This window comes from Vanacampus margaritifer, chromosome 9 (genome assembly GCF_051991255.1).
Source record: "Vanacampus margaritifer isolate UIUO_Vmar chromosome 9, RoL_Vmar_1.0, whole genome shotgun sequence".
In the NCBI taxonomy this organism is placed as follows: Eukaryota; Metazoa; Chordata; class Actinopteri; order Syngnathiformes; family Syngnathidae; genus Vanacampus; species Vanacampus margaritifer.
Window position 1 is genome coordinate 6132814 of NC_135440.1, and position 6000 is coordinate 6138813.

Below are 6000 nucleotides of genomic sequence, written 5' to 3' on the forward strand. Positions count from 1 at the left end.
TTGAGATGTATAAAAACGGGTGGGCAATTTTAAACATAAAGCAAATTTTGGGGTTGAATTCCCCTTTAACTAATTTGCTCCAAAAAATGTATGAATACGTTCTATATTAAATATTACCATGCTCCCAAAGATGTATTTCTATGTTTTTTTAATACTAGAGCATATAGAAGGCTTTGATGCAGCCTCTGACCTGAAGAGGACGCTTAAAGCAATGGTAGTTATTACAAAAAAACGGCCAGCAGGTGGCAGCAGAGTATAAGAGATCAGCCAGGGCCATGTTGCAACAAGCTCTTTTGCCCATAAAATGTGAAATTGTGAATAATGATTAAAAAAAACATGGCTATATTCTAATGCTAATTGCCGCAAAACGGAAACAGATAGTAATATACTTTTTTTCCTGATGAAAGAAGAGACTCCAATCTTTCTTTTGGTAGGTTCCATGTTTTTATAGCAATAGAACACAATGTTCTGTAGGGCTTGCAAAATCAGTCAAAATCCAGTAAAACGGCCGGGAGCGAAGGGGGTTGCTTCAGTGAAAATGGCTGGGAGTGAATGAGTTAATTAATCATTTACATTCAAATGCCTGCTCTGTGGTCACAATTGCTATTTCACTGTATGATTAATAATGTTGCATGACAATAAATAAGCAGTGTTCGTGATGGGCAATGCAGATGATCAATGTAAGATTGTCCCCTTTTTAAAATGTCATTTTATGCAATCAAATAACACAAAGTATTTCTCGTCACAGGCTGACAAGGAGCTTGCATCACAAGTTACAACAAAAGTTCATCCCTTGGAGATGTCGCAACTTGAAACAAACACTGCAATGATAAATGGGGTTGATACTTAGCAATCCACTCATTGAGGGTCATCTCCTGTTCCGTTTCCATAAATACTTGTATCTTAAGTTACCATAAATACATGTATCTCAAGTATAGCCATAGTCATAGGAGTGGAAATTGTGTGCTCGCCAGGCGAGTTATTCCATTGAGGTTATTTGTAGAGTGTTCAAACAGCAAATATGTCAAATTCACACCCACACTAAGGTGCAGATGACTGTGGAAAACATCAGCATAGCTCAAATAAGCATTGCTCACTTTAAACATACTTCTCTGTCATCAGAGGTATTAATGAGGCATACCAGTAAAAGTAAGATAATAGTAAATGGCTGTTAGGTTACAATTATATTGCACAGGATGCAAATAAAACTGGATCAATGCAGTTAGCTACAGTATAATAGGCCACATTCATTGCTTAGGTTCCTTCCTAAATGATGCCTGTTACCTACGAAAATCAACAATGAGTAGCTGTGCTCAAAACATGCATACACTGCTTTTTGGTATGTGACAGATGAGACCAAAACCACATGTTCAGACTGTGCCCTTATTTCCTAATTGATGCTGTGTTTCAATGTTTTGCATTTAATTAGTAATATTACACAATTATGAATGTGTATAAAGCTGATACGCTAATGTAGCCTTTAGTGCATTAGACAGGAATATAATTGCCAAAACACATTTGGTAAGGAATAAATAACACTGGTATTATTATTTTTTTTATTGGTTGTATTGATTCATTTGTTTAAAGTTACTAATAACAAAGATTGGTTTCTTCTCTTTAAAAAAAAAACAGGATCAATGTCCAGTTGTACTCTTACTATGCCCCTTACCCTGAGCTATGCTTCGGTTTGTTCAGACCCACTGTTTGTTTTCATGCTGGCTAGTAAATGTGATCTGTTTTGTAATTAAAGACACTTAAAAAAAGCAAATTCAGCATTTACATGTTATTTTTTGAAATTATTCTCTCACAAACGGTATAGCTGTTTTTGTTCTTCATTAAAAACTTCATAAACAAAACATCTAAATGCTGCACTAATTCCCCAAAATAATTGATAAGCATAACTCATCAAAGAAACACTAAGAATATGAACTACTCATTTTGCTCCTCCCTCTTTCATGCAGTATGAGGAAAATAAGTCAACTCATTGTTTGTACAAACTAAATTCATTTGAGTGGATTCCTTGCCTCACTGTTTAAGATCATTCCAGAGCTAACGTTCAACTTTTGGCCGCACTGACTAAACAATAGTAGTATTATCAACAATTGGGACCAACACAACACATTCCTCTTTCCCCTCCCTGCCAGCAAGTGCGAAGACTAAAATGTGCCTGTGCCTGAATCCCCGCAGCAGCTCCTCCCCTGCCACCCAGCAACTCCAAACCCTCTGCTATAATAAGCCTCTGATTACTGCATCAATTTCTTGGACTTTAATTTAGACAGCACAGCAATGCGACTTTACAGTGTACTACCTGCCTTGCTTGCATAAGTTATGCAAGGGTAGGGGGCAGATGCGACCCAAATAAAGAGATTACCTGTTAATACAGTTTCCAAAATTTGCTATCTAAGGATGATGTAGTACAGTTACACACAAAACTGCATACAGCACACACAAGTTGTAAGGTGGTAGATGCATCACATTTTCATTCCATGGCATTAAGCCGTGTTTCCCATGGAGGGCTCTTTTATTATTTAATCCAGGGAGGGTCTTGGTGCTTCTAGGTTAACGCAGTGAGATTGCCCTTTAAGAGGGGAAAACCCCACCATGCAGCAGAGGATCAATGCCATCACTGCAAAATAGACAGCAGACCTTGTATCATAATAGAGTCGGAGAGCTGTGTGGTATATATTGATGATTTTGAGGTGTCGTAAAGTGAATTTCAAAGGCCAAAACGATCAAATCGAGTTGAGATCAAGTTGAGATCAGGGACAAGTAGGGCTAGGCGATATGACCAAAAAAAAATGTTTTTCAATCAGTCTGGACGATTACGATTTTAACAGATTTTAATTGAACTAATAAACCCAACGAACATTTAAAGGTTTCATTTATTCAAAAATGATTCCTGTGCAAAATGTTCAGACAACGTATGCCAATTTTAAATCAGTTTTAACATAACATTAATTATTATTATTATTATTATAAATGTAATATATAATAATAAAAAATATATATTTATTACTATTATTATATTTAATATATTTTAATGTATATGTAATTTATAATAAATGTAAAATATTTATATGCACCTCAATTTCACAATTTAGTTAATTTTCTACAATTCGATTTTTAAAATGACGATTAATTAAATGAATTCGAATTATTGCCAGGCTCTATGGACAACCAGATAAACGCTTAGCGCAAAGTGGAAGAATAGTCATGCCTATACTGAAGTGGCGGGGATACCGGTAGAGGGAGGTCCTGAAAATGACACGCAGGTCATAAGAAAGCCTCCACACTGGTAGTGTGCTTTCTGTCCCCCTTTTCCGGCTTGAGGTCAGCAAATGCCAATGGCGCTCATTAGCAAACACACAGGTCTTGAACTAATGACACCACTGACGTAAATTAAGTAAAAACTAAATTAAAATAAGTAAAAATGATCAAAATTGTAACCACTCACTTAAAAAACACTCCCATACTTCCAATATTTAGGCATCTTTAATGTAATAAAATGACTTTTAAAGCACAGGAAATGCGAAATAGACTATTAAGTTCTCTTCTACAAGGTGACTAACTTCAAACAAATTCATTTTTTGTTAAGAAATGTGCACTTTCAATCAAGTACTTTATACAAGCCTGCATACAAGTCAATGAAATGGGGAGGGGGTTTGCATGGCTGTATGGGCTTTGATTAGGAGTCAAATGTATGCTATAGTTACCAGACACAAAGTTTGTTGGAAAAATTCCCTCTACTGTAATATCACCATAGACATGTTATTTTGTTGTCTTGCGACAATCGAGATCCTCAAAGGTAAATGACTACTGATAAAGACACAAGGTAGTAATGAATGAGTAATGAAAACAGCGGTTAGTGCAGCCGTTCAGCAAAGGGGCTGCCGCTCCGGAATGTGAGGCTCCATTCATTCACATGGGTTAAACATGCATTTCTACCATCACAAAGCCCTGCCTTGTCCTCATTGTTTCTTGACACATCACTAAAATGCTCTCTTGCTGAAAGAAAATGATATTAACTATGTAAGAAACTTTACACAGCGACAAAATGTGTTTGTGTAAGTTTGTGGGTGAGTGGGAGTGGGAGTGTTGGGGGGTGGGGGGTAGCTTTACAAAAGTCAGGTCTGTGGAAAAGAGTCATAACAGAGTTGAAAGTTCATGATAAGCCCACAAACTACTTACAAAAGACAAACGGTTCCACTGTCAAAACCGAAATATGTTTATATGACACAATAGTGGAAGATAACGTCACACATCTTTCAGGTCCACATCTTAAAACATCAAGTTGTGTTCTTTAAAAAGTTGATTATAAAACAAACAGTGGCATTGACTTTTGGTTATTAGTCAACTTGTCACCACAAAAAGCTTTAGTCGAACGTGTAATATTCCTTTCTTCTACTAAAGTCTCTATCTTCACAATGCATAACAAGCACTGTGTTATGGAGATACCTGAGAAAACAACACTGCAGGAAAATACTGTGTCCATTGTGTGTGTTTTTTTTAACTGAATCACATTTAAAGATGTAAAATATCCCAATCTAGTCCTTCACATTTTCCATAAAGCTTAGTGACTGACTAAACATGACCGTGTTCACGACTGTCATTGACTCAGTCACCTTGGCTGCGATAAATCATAAATTACTGGTGTGTCGTGTGGCAGGTTGTTTTGTGATTACACAGTGAGAGCAGCTGCCTGTCGATGGAAGGGGAAAAAAATAGCATCAAATAGTGTCTGAGATCTACATGTAATCCTGTCTACGAAGCTACACAGGCTCCCTCCTCCTTTTCTCTCTTTACAGTGACGATAATAAATAAGCCTACTACTTCTCACACCAAGTTCAGGTAAAGGAGATCACAAATAAACACGTAGGAGGCTACCGGTACTTGAATTGTTATTTTTACATTATTGTTGTTTTGAGTGTGTAAAATGCACGCGCGTATGTTGAGTGCGTGTCATAAAGGCTACTCAACAAAAATTCCAACAACACAAAAATTGGACACGCCTAGATTCTTGATCATTCTTGTTAGATTAACTGTAAAACAACATCCAGTGGAACTGCTTTGGCATGCATGCACGCGCACAAGCTTTTTATCGTTCTCCCTTCTATTTTACATAACTATTATGATAAATCTGCCCCGGAGGGAGGATGCGGCCACATAGAGTATATTTAATCGTCAACTGTTATTAAGACCTTGCATTTATTTTTAACTTGACCAAGTGTGTGTGCTTTCCTTCTGTCCGTTTGCACTATTGCTCTAATATCATAACTTAGATACACAACGGTATATACTGATAGTTTGCTCTTGTTCAGTGAAGTTCCAGTTTCCTATCAGCCAAGCATTGCTCAAAATGACTCTTTATCTCTACTGTAGTAAATGCACTTTTATTTCTCACTCTTATAGGAAATGACTTGTTAAAAGGAAACACACGCTCGAAGCGAAACGTCAGGCTAACGGCAGCAGCGCAGCAAACACACCATCAAAATAACAAATAAATATCTGCAGTCACTTCCTTACCAGTTGAAACACCGTTGAAGCCCCAACACACGCACACACAAAAAGACCGGTGCGCCGCTCCAAAAAACAGATGTCAAGAGTCCGGATCCAGCCAAGTTATACATGGATTACAGTATTATGTGTCTTTCCTTGAAGCCTTTGACAGCCTACTTTGTAGAAATCGAGCAAAAATGATTCTTATCTGTTGTGGATTCCTGTCTCCTTATGTTGTGGAAGAGTACAGGTTCCTCTCTCACTCCACTCTTGTGTGTGTCTCCCTGGTCTCTGTCGTTTCACCGGTGCTGCCTTCGCTGACCCTACGGAAAGTTCAACTTCTTCAAGTGAGCGGCAGCAGAAACGTCGAAGATACCGTTACTTGTGTGTCTGAAATTAATTGCACACTGTGTAATCGGACCGTTGATTAGACTGTGCTTGACATTAGTTATGTCGGCAAGAATTGCAATTATTTCCTCTCTTCTCTTTGCCCTCGCAGTGGGT

The 6000-nt window shown here is 37.6% G+C and overlaps 1 protein-coding gene across 3 annotated transcripts in view; it reads right to left on the bottom strand.

Annotated features, from left to right (window-relative positions):
• LOC144058062 (zinc finger protein 516-like) overlaps positions 1-5769 on the bottom strand; it is a 56372-nt gene extending 50603 nt beyond the window's left edge. For all 3 annotated transcript variants that reach the window (XM_077576284.1, XM_077576285.1, XM_077576286.1), the window contains exon 1: positions 5524-5769. The gene's annotated coding sequence lies outside the window, so the exon portion shown is untranslated. The remainder of the gene's footprint in view (positions 1-5523) is intronic.
• Positions 5770-6000: the final 231 nt, after the last annotated feature.